At 35.9% G+C, this 15080-nt stretch overlaps 1 non-coding gene across 1 annotated transcript; it reads right to left on the bottom strand.

Moving 5' to 3' along the window:
* Window positions 1-14766: 14766 nt before the first annotated feature.
* LOC114912961 (small nucleolar RNA R71) lies at window positions 14767-14873 on the bottom strand. The gene has a single exon (XR_003799003.1). It is a non-coding gene; the product is annotated as a small nucleolar RNA R71 (small nucleolar RNA).
* Window positions 14874-15080: the final 207 nt, after the last annotated feature.

Genomic DNA, 15080 nt, shown 5'->3' with positions numbered 1-15080 from the left:
GATATTTTGGATATGATGGATTGTGTATGAAGATTGTGAGTAGGTCAACATCGAATCGATCACTTCTGGTTAGAGAAGATCGCATCCTACTTGCTCTAATCAAATGATGATTCAAGGAGACTTTGATCAAAATAAAATAAAAATTAAAAAAAAATATAATATTTCATTAATCAAATCATCATTATAAGATTAAAAGAAAAATAGATATAAAATTAGATTTGACAAGATTCTATGTCCATAGTCATATTCAAGATGAAATATGATCGCAGGATTCAATTGTACAGTAACTTGTCACTGAAGGATATTTTTGATATTTCTATCAAAATTTTATATATTTTAGATAGATATGATATATTGCTAGATATCAATCTTGTCTTGTAGGTTTAATCGAATTAAAGAGTTTAATTCGATCGTCAATTAGGAAGGGTTCTAATTGTTGAAATCGGGTTAGCTCTATTAGATCTAAATTGGTTAGATAGGATTCTAATCAAATCAGGTTAACTTGTACTCAGACCTACTACTAGCTAGATGTGAAACCCAATGGGTCACACACAAAGAAAATTGATCAAAGGTCTAATTGGATTAGATCATATTTGCAAGATGAAAATGGTAGCATGTGTTGCAAACCCTAGCTCCAATGTTCGAATTGGATTCGATTTGGTTCCTAATTTGGGCTAATTAAACCTGATTGGACTCGATTTTTAAATTTATTTGGATTGGATTGACCCTTGGCTGGTTGAGTCAAGGGGTTTGGCATCATTTATTCTGAAACCCACCAAAGATTATCTCTCTTGGCATGTGGGATTTCCTTGTGTGCTAAAGACCAAATGGCGCTCCATAAGATGAGGCATCCCTTTCTCATCCTTATCCATTTAGTTTCCTTGCTAATCTTATTTTGGGAGTGGACTTTAGATAACTAAGAGGCATAGAAGAGTCTTTCTGTCTCTTAGTCATCTTTTGGTCATTGGGAAAAATGGATAAGCTTGAACCCATGCTGCCTCCTTATCCTTGGCGCCACTTGGACTCAGAGTCCAAGTGGTTAAGGTATCTTAAATCCTCCATGTCTAATTAGGTGCCACTTTTCTTAGCTATTAGATGGCCATCAGATGAAACTCTTTTCATTGGATAGAGTGCGTGTTCTTAAAAAAAAACTTTACGACACTTTGAAAAACATAGAAAATTTTTTTTCTAAAGAGTCCTTCTGCACAAAGCATCTCTTCGTTTAAGTCCTGATGCATGCCACTTGTCCTGAATTTTTTGATGGGCATGAGATAAGGTAGAGGGGCATGAGATGTTGTAGAAAGGTATGAAAAATCCCTTGGATGGGGCATGAGATGGTGCGGAAGGCATCCTCACGCCAACTATAAATAGGGTGGCGTGCTGGGTTTCTTATTCACTCATTCGATCTCTTCTTCTTACACACTCTCCCTATTATCCCAATAACTCTCTTCCTACCTTGTTAAGACAAGTTCAAAATAGTAATGACAAGTTTTATTTTAGGACAAGGGTCTAGAAAGAGAATTAAGCGAGACAAGGAGAAAAAAAAGGTAAAGAGAGGGAAGCCAAGAGAGTAGGAAGGAAGCCAGGTGTTGTGCTGCCTGAAGGAATTCTTTGAAAAAAAATTCTATAGGAGGGACCAAATTAAGGAGCAAGAGTCTTGAATCATCTCCCATATGAATCAACATTGGAGGGCAAACATTCGGACCCCGAGTGAAAACTCTGTCGGAATTTAGGATATAGCATGACAGGTATTCTTCTATACCTACTATAATATTATGCAAATATATGCAAGTGATGTTTATCATCAAGGGTTCTTAGGATTAGGGTTTGATAGTTTGGAGTTTTATTATACAAAATTTTGAAATCCATTTTGCTTCCACTATGCTCATTGAACCCTACAGGTAGAAGATTTATAATTAGATCTACTTTGGCTTTATCCACTTCAATTCTCTTCTTTGAAACAACATGGTCAAGAACTATGCCTTCTTTGACCATGAATTAGTATTTTTCCTAATTAAGAACTAAGTATTTTTTTCTTGCACCTTTCTAAGACTAGTCTCAAGTGATGAAGGCATTCGAAGAAAGTAGAGCCAAAACTAAAAAAAATCATCTATGAATATTTTTAGAAACTGCTCAACCATATTAGAAAAAATACTGATGATGCACCTTTGGAAAGTAGATGGTGCATTAGACAACCCAAAGTGCATACATCTATAGGCAAAGGTTCGAAATGGATAGATGAATGTAGTTTTTTCTTGATCTTCTAGAGCTATGGGATCTGGTTATAGCCGAAGTATCCATCAAGAAAATAATAGAACTCACATCCGGCTAATCTCTCCAACATTTTATTAATAAAGGGCAGAGAAAAGTGATCCTTTCTTATGGCCACATTCAATTTTCTATAAGCAATATAGACTCCCCATCTAGTTTGGATCCTTATTGGAACAAGCTTATTTGCTTCATTTTGGACTACGATCGTCCCTGACTTTTTTGATACTACTTGCTCCGAGCTTACCCACGAACTATCTGAGATGGGTAGATGATTCCATTATCAAGCAACTTAAGGATCTCTTTCTTGACTATCTCCTTCATGGCTGGGTTAAGCCTCCTTTAGGGTTCTCAACAGGCTTCACTTCTTCCCAAAGTTGAATTCTATGTTGGATAATTGAAGGGCTAATCCCCTTAATGTCTGTCATGGTCCAACCTATAGCTTCTTGATTTTCTTTAAGGATAGCTAATAGTTCTTCCTCTTATGTCGGATGAAGGTCCAATGTAATTAATACTACCAAAATTTCTAATGGACCCAGATATTCATATTTAAGATGATCAGGAAGCGATTTAAGGTCCAACTTAGGTGCTTCCTCAATTGATGGCTTGGATAATGGTTCAACCATTATCATGAGTGGCTCGATTGGTGGTTCCCATCTTGGTTGAGTCCCCTGGTCACTAGTTGTGGATACTTCATAAATATTTTTAGATTCTTGATTTAATCAGTGATTGAAATCAAAATCTTCATCACTGAGATGAATAGGTTTATAAGTATTATCTTGAATCAGGTGCACATTCACAGGTTGGTCCATTTCATTGCCTAGATTGAAAATATTGAGGTCAATGGACATGTTTCCAAAAGAGAGATTCATAAGTCCATTATGGCAGTTGATTTAGGTATTGGAGGTAGCTAAAAATGGTCCACCTAAGATAATCGGGATGTGACCTTTAGGGTTTGACACAAATTCAGTCTCTAAGATCACAAAATCCATAGGGTAAATGAAATTACTATTCTTGATTAACACATCTTCTATGACTCCTTTTGGGACCTTAACAGATCGATCTGCCAATTGTAGGGTAATCCCAGTCGGTTTTAATTCTCCTAACCCTAACTACTCATATACTGAATATGGCAATATATTCACACTAGCCTGTAAGTCCAACAAAGCCATATTGATGGTGGTTTCCCTAATGACACATGAAATTGTAAGAGACCCTGGATCTTTGTATTTAAGCGGCACATAGCTCGAAAGGTATGAGATCACCCTAGCTATCAAGAAGACTTTCCTGGGCACATTGGTGGTCTTCTTCTTTGTGCATAAGCCTTTAAAAAATTTGAAAGAATAGTGCCCTACAAGCCAATCGTATAAATGATACGATAGGATTTTTCTTGGTAAACTTCCAACTCATGTAATGATATTTTTCATTTGATAATAAAATGAGGCATTGATTCATCATTTTAGCTATATCTTACTATGTTTAAGATTATGATGAACCCCATGGATTAGAACAATAATTTTAAGATCATAAAGAGTTCATGTCTGTGAAACCTAAAATTCAAAAACCCTAATCCAAAATATTCTTAATCATGAAAACATTAAGTCAGAGATTAATGTTCTGGATAGACTGGCACATCCTATGTATGCTCAATGGAAAGGGTGACTGATTTCACAAACCACTTGTGTAAGACACTAATACAAGGATGTGGGTGCTCATTAGGAAATAAGTTCACTAAATTGACTTACCAATAGAGAATATCTTATGGAGCCTTACTTGCATATTAAAAATAATTTTCTAAGTGGGAGTTGTGCAAGTGATCCTTAGACTTGAGATCACCATGGATCTTATGTATATGAACCCATATTTTAGTTCATACCCAAGCATGGTATTAAGATATGTACGGGATATTCTGGATATGGTGGAGTGTGTATGAAGATTGCAAGTCGATCAATAAGGAATCGATCACTCTTAGTAAGAAGAGATGGCATCCTGTGAATTTTCGCCTCTAGATGACTCAGAAAAAATCTTTTGACCAAAAGTAGATTGAAGATTAGAAAGAATTTCTAATGCTTCATCATTGGAGTCATCACTGATTGATAGAGAATCGATATGAGTATGTATTTGAGTTTGATATAATTTCATACTTATGAACATATTTGGTATATAGGGATGATCAAAGGATTGAATCACACGATAACTTGTCACTGAAGGGTGTATTTGGTATTTCTACTAAATTTCACATCTTTTGGATAGTCATGATATATTGCTAGATATTAATCTTGACTTGTAGGTTTGATCAAATTAAAGAGTTTAATTTGATCACTAATTAGAAAGGATTCTAATTGCTGAACTCGGGTTAGCTCATTTTGGATCTTAATCGATCAAAAGAAGTCTAATCAAATTAGGTCAATTTGCATCTAGATCTATGATGAACATTTAAATTAAATTACTAGAGGTACATAATTCTATTTAATTATTCATTATTTATTCATAATTTGATGCTTACTAGTTTATTTTGTAGGTGATTGGGAGTTTGGGTTCATACAATTTAAATTGGACTTAAATCGGATCAAATTCGACTGAACTAGATGACTAGCTCCTATTCCAGTGTGAACGTGACTTAAAGATCAAGGGTCAAGAAGTAACCTCTCTAATCAAGGGCCCAGATTAGAAGATATATGAAATCAAGTGTGAATATGATTTAAAAATCAAGGGCTAAGAAGCAAATCCTCTCAATCCAAGGGCTATCAAGGCATCACTTAATAAAACCCTAAAAGAGAAGACTCCACCTCATCCAAAGCTCTTTTTATATGCCGCCCCAACCAACATTTCTCCATGCTAGAGATTCCTCATGCAAGAAAAGCATTCATGCACCCTTTGCCCTTCATGCTATTTCATGCACGCCACAAATCCTTTCTTTATTACATGACAAAAAACCCTAGCCTCCTTTCAATGCTCATGCTGCTCCTTCTTGCCTTTCCTTATTTCATAACTACAACATAAAGCCCTACCTCCCACTTTATAAATAGAGCCTCATCCCTTTCTTCTCTTTGGCATCAAGCCAAAGCCTAAAGTTTCTCTTCAAGCTGGTCTCCTCTCTCTTCCTCTTTCTTTCTTCTCTATAAGTCTAGGGGAGGTACTAACCCCAATACGCCTTCCATCAAATCTAGGAGAGGTCCTAATCCTAGTGCTGCTATTATTTTTTTTCATATTCCCATACTTCCATTAATCTTTCTTTCATAGAGTTCTTAGACTAAGCCTTCCAGCCATCCTGCCACTATCTGCATAAAAGAAGACAAAGGATTCAAGAAGGTACATCCACCATCAGACGCAGCTAGAAGATTCAACTTAAAATTGATTATCCTGTATCGTAACTTTCTCTTTTCTTTTGTGTAAGCTTTATTTGATTAATGAAAAATCTTTTTATTACAATGCTCTTGTCTCTTCATTAGTTTCTTTCAATCTATTATTTTTCTTTTGTATTTTCGAAACAATCGACTAAGATCCCTACGGATATGATCCCGACTCACCCTATCTATATAGTAAATGAGTAGGATCAATTTTGGTGTGCTACGACATGCATCAAATTTTGATGCCGTTGTCGAGGATCTTAGCATGATTATTTTGAAAAAAAAAATTAAAAAATCTATAAAATATAAAAAAATTATATTTTACTACTTTTTAGATCTTTATTTCTTGCTTTAGATTGCTTTACTGTCTTTCTAGTAATATAGTTTTCTACCTTTTATATAGATTTGACTTTTTGTCTATTTTAGACTTACCCTTTATTTTTAGAATAATTTACTACCTTTCTAACAGATTTTCTAAAAAAAGTATTTTTATCTTTTAATTGACTACCTTGAATAGTAGATTTGATTGTTTGCTTTAATTGTATGATATCTATGTTGGGAATAGTGTCCCAAAGTCAATCGTCAGCCTATTGACGGTTGTGCTCTTTTTTGTATTAGTATATGAATTATAAATAAATAAAAATTATTTTAGTATTTTTCATCACAAATTGTTTCATCTTCTAATGAACTCCTGTGTTGTGGTGAAGTCCTTAGGACTATTTAGACTCGACAAAGGAGGATTTGTCATTTAGTCTTTAAACCTGTTCGTGACCAAATGATACGTTGTTACCATGGACAACAACGTTTATCAAGCATAGGTCGTTGTGTGCCATATGGGTTGGTTGTCCTCTTAACCAAAGAGTGTGGAGACACTGGTATGGTATACAGGTGAGATGTAAGGGTACATCTACACTGAACGTGACCGACTCTGGAGTTTTTTCTGCTGTCAAGATTTGCTCCGATGGGATATGGGTATAACTGTCCCTCTGACCTGAGACCGCCATGGTGACTTGCAAGCAACTCACTGCACTTAGGCACTGGACTACCTGAATTTCTAATTCAGTGATAAAAGGCTACTGGGTATAGTCAAGTACTTGACTTGTCGGTGCATGTGTCAAGATGGGATTGACCACTCCAGTTTAGGAGCTGTGTACAGTCGTATTTCAATTTAGCAAAATCTTGACTAGGGTAGTCCTAGTGAGGAGTCACAGGACTGTTTGAGTTGAGCATGATTCGGATGATCTAATCAGGGTTGACAGTTTAACCCTAAGTCGTCCTATACATAAGGATCAAAAGGGATGTATTATATAGTAACCATATTCGCGTAGGTTCTGAATGTTGCGATTGCGACTATTCGACCTATCCAGACGTCGGATACCATTGCTAGATGGTCACTTTGATAAGTACAAAAATTGGTTCCTGTGCTACCGGCTTTGGTTTGAACCTACGGAGTCACACACATTAGAGGTTCCTATCTGATCTGATGGCTGGTGAAGAGTCCCACTGAACTGGGACTCTTCGACCAAGAGTCTTAATGCTTGGGGACTCTGAGTCCTATATGTCTAAAATACTGTGATCCAGAATCAAGATTCTCTGATCATGAGTTCCACACATTTTGGGTACCGGGGTCAAGAGTCCCACTAGTTTGGGACTCTTCGATCAGGGTTTCATATCGATGGACTCTGATGCCCGATTGCCCATCGAATTTAGACTCAGTATTTATGAGAGGTTTAATTAGTGATTTGATCACTAATTAACTCAATTTGATTGAATAATTATTTTTGGATCAAGTCCAATTGAATTGGATTCAGTTGGGTTTGACCCGATTAGGTTAAGAGTTGACCTAATCGCCGAGGTAGTTTGGTCCCTGATTTGATCAGGAGTTGGGCGTAGTCAATTTTTGATTTGATTAGAATTTTATTGAGCCTAATTAAGCCTAATTGTGTTGGGTTTAACTTAGTCTAATTGTGCCTAACCTATTTTAATAAAGTTGGTTCAATTAGATTGGTTTAAAATTTCAATCCACCTTTGACTTATCTCCCTGTGCCACTTCACCCACCTATGCCTATTTGAATTCATGAGAAATGAGTTCTCATGAATTTTCTCCCATGCAGAAGCCTTCCCACGCCCTCCCTTGTGTGCCATCTGAGTGGATAAAGATTGATTAGTTGGCCATTCAAATTCAAATGATGTTTGAATTTGAATGAGCAACTAATCCCATGCGCCACCTTATCCACTTGTGCGCCACTTGCTCTACACGAGAAAAAGTTTCTCGTATAAACTCTCCATGCACAAAGAAGCCCATGCCCCTCCCTTCTCATGCCTTGAGTGGATAAAGATTGGTTGGTTGGCATTTAAATTCAAATTCGATTTGAATTCAAGTGAGCAACCTCCTAGCTTTATCCTCTCATGTAGTGAAAATGCTGAAAAGACACGATCTTGCACCATTTTAAAATGAGAGAAAAGGTGGGGTGTGCACTATCTGATCTGAGAGAGAAAGGGTGGCATGAGAAAGGCTCTGTGCATGAGAAAAGAAAAGAAAAGAAGAGAAAAGAAAAGAAACAGAAAGGACGCAGGGTTTTTCTGAGAGTACCTTAGGGTTTCTGCCTAAGGTTCGGGAAGTGAGAAGGTGAGCTACGAGTGTCGTGAGTCCACCAAACATCAGGGAGAGCTTTATCAATCTCTCTACTATCTTTGCTGATAATTCAGAGCACCTAAAGAATTGGTAGACACCGATCGAAGGAGTTCGATCAGCATCAGCCGTCAAAAGGATTCTGCAACGAACTAGCATTCGTGAGGAGCTGATCAGATCGGGAGCTTCATGTGGATGATCCGCAGAGGCCAGACATACTGTGTGACTATATTACGATGATCAGACCATCCCGATGGTGATCAGACTACGGTGATCGACTACCTGCACGAAGATAATATGTTCTGAACACATAACAGTAAAATATTTACTGTAGAATTCAAAATTTTAAATTTAAATGCATGCTATATATATTATATTTATATCCTTATGTAGGGTTAATACATGTTAATTAATTAGATTAATTAATAATTTTTATTGTAAAATTATAATTTTGAAAAAGTTTTAAAATTATCGTTTTACCCCTGCACTGAAATTCCCACAATCTAGCTGCCTTATATTCCTAACTTAATTTAGTTTTCTAGACTCTCTAGATCTTCTCACATCAAATTAATCTAATTTAAAACTATTTTTTATTCTTTTTGCTTTACATAATATAACATAAAAAGAAAACAAAGATATCACATAATACTTAACTAAAATAGAGAAACTAATTAAATCTTAAAAGCTTCTTACTTGTATTGGACATCTTCTCTTTTTGCATTACATAATTTTATAAAATATCTTAAGGGCATAACCCATAAACAACATAAGTGGAGATTTCATCACCTTCCCTTGGCCCACAAAACACCATCTTACATTCGCATTAACCTAAGCCTCTTAATTAAAATTAATTAGACGTTGGCCCCAAGGACTCTCGAGCTTAATAGGACAAGGAACCCTAAGAGTTGGATCGGGTTAATATTGGTCAGTTTAACTAGTGTCTAGAAAAATAGATCAGGGATTACATCTCAAAGGAAGGTGGTTTATTAATTGGTTCTGTTCGCTTATTTGGCCAATTTTAATTGGTGTCCAAGGAAAGCAACAGGAGGACCCCCACCACCTTACATTTATCTGGCTAGTTGAGTGGCTAGTCTTTTATTTGAAGTGCTCGAAGGTGACCTTGGCAGTTAGGAGCTATCTAGAACTAGGACAACCCATAGCTAAGATTGATTGATCCACTTGATTGCTAACTAAAAATATCTAACCTAACTTAAATTTTTTGCATATACTTCTTAGATTTAGGACTCAATAGGCTCTCATCTTTAAAATTTCTTTCATCCTTTTTTTATTAATAAACTAAAATTTAAAAATCTTTTAAAAAGATTGAAATTATCTGTGTTTGCTCTAAGGTATAAATTGTAAGGTTTATGCTCGGGCGTTGCTCATTGCAATCCAAGATTCAATCGTTAGAGCCTAAAATTAAAAGAACCTTTAGAGCCAATAGACCCAGGAATATGGACTGAAATCAGGAGACTGACCCACCACGACAATTGAGGGAGTACTTTACTCCTTCATCTTTCACTTACTCACCATATATCCAGCCTCCTCCCATGGAGGTGGCATGATATGAAATCAGGTCCAGCATTATTCAAATGCTGCCATCATTCTATGGACTGTCGAATGAGGATTCATATAAATACTTGGATGAATTTCTTGATATATGATTCACAGTAAAAATCCAAAGTTTCTCTGATGATGCCCTTCGATTGAAATTATTTCCTTTCTCGCTTAAGGATAAAGCCAAATACTGGCTAAACTCCATAGACTCGATCACCTTTTCAACCTGAGACTAGCTTCAATGAGAATTTCTCAAGAAGTATTTTCTATAGGAAAAACCAATCAAATTAGAAAATCCATAACCATTTTTTTCAAAATAGAGGGGGAGATGTTGAGACTTGGGAGAGGTTCAAAGACCTCATCCGAAAATGTCCTCACCATGCTATTCCTAAATGACAACTTGTCTGGTGCTTTTATGACAGTTTAATGAAAAAGCACAGACAAATGGTTGACTCGTCTTGTGATGGGATGTTCATGCTTAAAAGCGATCATAAGGCCTGGCAGCTTTTTGAAACCCTAAGTGAGAATTCATTGCATTATATGTCTAGGGAAGCTCCCATATCAAGACCCAAAAGAGGTGGGTTGTATGAAGTTGGTCAATCGATAGACATCCATAGCAGGGTGGATGAAATAATTTCTCAGAAACTCAATTGACTACTACAAGTTGGTGACACTACCTCCTTCCCATCCATACAAGCACAAGATGCTTGTTTGATTTGCTCGAGTCCCGCCCACTCTATTGCTGAATGCCCAGTTGCATCCCAATTTTTTGAGTTCATATATGAGCAAGTCTAGTAAGCTCAAGCCCAACCAAATCGTAGATCATGAAACGATCTATATTCGAACACATATAACCCTGATTGGAGAAACCATTCAAATTTTTTTTGCAAACCATAACGTGAAGTTGGCCTTATAACATCTAGACCCAACTATCAGGACCAGACATATAGGCAAGGACCATACTACCAAAATGCCCCGCAACCGTCCATCACGGCTTATGATTCAAACTTTAAGGAGAAAGTCTTGAAAGCACTAGAATGAATCAAAATCAACACTCAGACCCTTTACTCCCACAAGCAATCTATCACTAAGCTAGAGATCCAAATTGGTCAACTAGCGATCGCATTCAGTAGAAGGAAAGGAGGAAAATTACCTAGCCAACCTAAAATCAACCCGAGTGGGCAATTCATGGCTGAAAGCTCCAATGCCCCCGAAACCTTCTTTAGACATGCCAAATCAGTCATGACTCTCAAGAATGGGAAGGTCATCAAACAAACAAGCAAAACCAATGAGACAAACCCCAAACCTTTGACCAACCCCGAATAAAGCAAGAAAAGGGATGATGAGGACCTAAAAGTAGGGGATAAACCAACAATGCATGTACCACCCTACCTACACAAAGCCCCATTTTTCGAGTGCCCTAAAAGTCCCAATTCCTGTGGATAGGAAGGGAGGGAATCTAAACGAGATGTTAGAATTATTTAAACAAGTCCAAATTAATCTTTCCCTTTTAGATGCAATCAAACAGGTCCCAGCATATGTAAAATTTTTGAAGAAATTATGCACCCAGAAACGTAAATCTTGATCATAACTTTCGAAGAAAGTATACCTCACTGAATAGGCTAGCTCTGTCTTTTAGCATGCTATCCCTCTAATGTTTAAAGATCCAGGTGCCCCTACCATTTCTTGCATTATAGGGGACTTTTATATCAAACAAGCTCTCCTAGATCTAGGGGCAAGTGTGAACCTTTTATCTAGCTCAGTATATGAACTCTTTGGGTTCAAAGACTTGAAACCCACGTTGGTCACCTTGCAGTTAGCTGATAGATCAATTAAGACACTACATGGAATGCTCAAGGATATTTTGGTCAAGGTAGATGAGTTTTATTTTTCAGTTGATTTTGTAGTTCTGGACATGAAACTATGTGGCAACCCGAGGCAAATTCTCACTATCTTAGGCAGGCCCTTCTGAGCAACGACAAACGTATGCATCAACTGTAGGACAAGAGTCATGGATGTATCATTTGAGAATAAGAAATTGAGACTAAATGTGTTTGGTGCATCTTAGGGACCATTAATGGATAGTTGCTTCAAAATAGATACATTCGAGGATATCATTGAGGAAGCAACATCAACGACTTTTGCACACGATTCCCTAGACACTAATGAACACTTGAATTAAGCCACTAGAGGTATATAATTCTATTTAATTATACTTTATTTATTAAGAATTTGATACTCTCTAATCTATTTTGCAAGTAATTACGAGTTTGGGTTCATACAAATTAAATTAGACTCAAATCGGATCAAATTTGAGTGAACCAGACAAGTAGCTCTCATTCCAGTGTGAACATGACTTAAAGATCAAGGGTAAAGAAGCAACCTCTCCAATCAAGGGCATAGATTAAAAGATAAATAGAATTAAGTATGAACACGATTTAAATATCAAGGGTTCAGATTAAAAGATCACTCTAAATGAAGACCAAGTGTGAACACGACTTATTGATCAACGGAGAAGAAGCAAAAGGCTTGATCTAAGGATCCTTATTCACGTTCCCACCTTTCTTTATGAAATCTTAAATTCTCTTGTGCCCCTATTCATGAGAAATCAGCCACTCCCCATTTTGTAAATAGAATCCCAAGGCCTCCATCTTCTCCAATCAAGCCAACTCTAAGTTCTCTTCAACTTTCTCTCTCTCTTCCTCTTTCTCTTCTCCATAAGTCTAGGAGAGGTACTAACCCTATCAATCTATCTTTTTCTTCCTAACCCATCACCATATTCCTCTATAGATCCCTTCTCCACATCCCAAGAAATCTAGGAGAGATCCTAATCCTAGTGCCGCTACCCTTTCTTTTTCATATTCCCATACTTCATCTACCATTCTTCCTTGGAGTTTCTGTACCAAGCTTTCCAGCCATCCTACCACTGCCTGTACGGAGGAAGATGAAGGATTCAAGGAGGCACATCCACTATCGAGCGTAGTGAAAAGTTCAACTTAGTTTAGTTATCTTGTATCAATTTTTTATTTCTTTTCTATTATACATGTTTCTTTATTTGATCAATAAAAAATATTTTTATTATAATCTTCATATTTCATTCTTAGTTTCTTACAATCTATTATTTTTTTTATTTATATTTTTGAAATAATTAGCTTAAGATCTCTATGGATACGATCTCGACTCATTCTATCTACATAATAGTGAGTAGAGTTAATTTTAGTATGCTACGATACGCATCAAATTTTGACGCTGTTGTCAGAAATCTTGACATAATTATTTTGAAAAAAAAATTTAAAAAAAATATTTATTACTTTATTTTTCTAGTTGATTATTTTTTTTGCACCCTTATTTTTCATACTTTATTTTACTGATTGGTAATTTATTTTTTATTGTTAATTAATTTACTTTAATTATTTAATTACCTTCTATTTACTCTTTTTAAAATTTTTATCTTATATTACTTTTTATATATGGTATATTTACTGCCCTCTGGCTAGATTATTTTATTTGCATGCATAAAAAAAAAATTTACTTTCTATAGCCTAGTGATTTACTACATTCTATAGCTTAAAATAATTTATTATCCTAAAAGTAAATTTGATTTGTCGCATTATTTGTAGGCTACCTACTTGTCTTTTAATCTTAGCATTATTTACTTTTCATTTAGTTAGACTCACTAGATCTTCTCATATCTAATTAATCTAATTTGAAACTTACCTCTTATTCCTTCTTGCTTAAAGATAACATAATATAAAAAGAATACAAAGACACCACATAACACTTGACTAATATAAATAAATTAATTAAATCATAAAAGCTACTTAACATGTTTGGACATCTTTTCTTATATTGCATATTTTCATAAAAATCTTAAGGGCAAAATCTTAATCAACATAAGGTGAAAATTTCATCACCCTTTCTTGGCCCACAAACCACCATCCTGCGATTGCATTGACCTAAACCTCTAATTTAAAATTAATTAGATATTGACCCCTAAGAACTCTCGAGCTCAGTAGGACAAGAAACTTTAAAGGTTGGATCGGATTCAGATTAGTCAGTTTAACTGGTGTCTAGAAAAGTGGTTCAGATATTACGTCCTGAAGGAAGGTAGTTCATTAATTGATTCCGTTCACTTATCTGACCAATTTAGTTGGTATCTAAGAAAAGCAACGGAGGCACTCCCACCAATCTTTCATTTACCTGACCAGTTGAGCGGCTAGTCTGCTACTTGGAGTGCTTGAAAGTGACCTTGGCAATTAGGAGCTATCTAGATCTAGGATAATCCATGTCAGGATTGATTGAACCACTTGATTGTTAACTAAAAACATCAAACCTAATTAATTCTTCTCTCTCTTCTTAGCCTTAGAACTCCTTAGATTCTCTTCTTTAGAACTCTTTTCTCTCTCCCTCCTTCTTTTCTCCTCTTCTCTTTTGAAAAAAAAAATTATTGAAATTAAAACTCGATGAGATCTTTTGGGTGCATGCTAGGACATCGATCATTACAACCTGATTTACACCCACTAGATCTAGAGCTAGAAAGAATAATTCGAACAAATCAAATAAAAAAAAACTATGGATCCAAAATAAGAGACTGACCCACCACGATAATTGAGGGAGTATTTTACTCCCTCATCTTACACCTACTCGCCATGTATCTAACCTCCTCCTGTGGAGGCGGTACAATATGAAATCAAGTCCAGTATTATTCAAATGTTACTATCATTCTATGGACTATCGAATGAAGATTCATACAAACACTTGGACGAATTTCTTGAGATATACTCCACAGTAAAAATCCAAAACTTCTCCGATGATGCCCTAAAGTTGAAACTGTTCTCTTTTTTACTTAAGGACAAAGCCAAATATTGGTTAAACTCTCTAGATTTTATAATCATTTCAACTTAGGACCATCTTTAGAGAGAGTTCCTCAAAAAATACTTTCAAATTGAAAAAACAAATCAAATTAGAAAAGCTATCACTAGTTTTTTTAAATTGGATGGTGAACTTTTTCATGAGACATGAGAAAGGTTAACAGACCTCATTCATAAATGCCCCCACCACATTATCCCCAAATGGTAATTTGTTCAGTGTTTCTACGATGGTCTATTAGAGAAATATCGATAAATGATCGATACATCATGTGATGGGACATTCATGCTAAAGAGCGAAGATGAGGCTTGACAGCTCTTTGAAATACTTAATGAGAACTCCCTGCATCACATGTCTGCCACTTTTAGAGAACAACCTATATCTCAATAGAAAAGAGGTGGAAT

Source organism: Elaeis guineensis, chromosome 16, assembly GCF_000442705.2.
Source record: "Elaeis guineensis isolate ETL-2024a chromosome 16, EG11, whole genome shotgun sequence".
NCBI classification, from domain to species: domain Eukaryota; kingdom Viridiplantae; phylum Streptophyta; class Magnoliopsida; order Arecales; family Arecaceae; genus Elaeis; species Elaeis guineensis.
The sequence above is the reverse complement of the archived record's forward strand: the minus strand, read 5'-3'. Positions and strand labels throughout refer to the sequence as shown.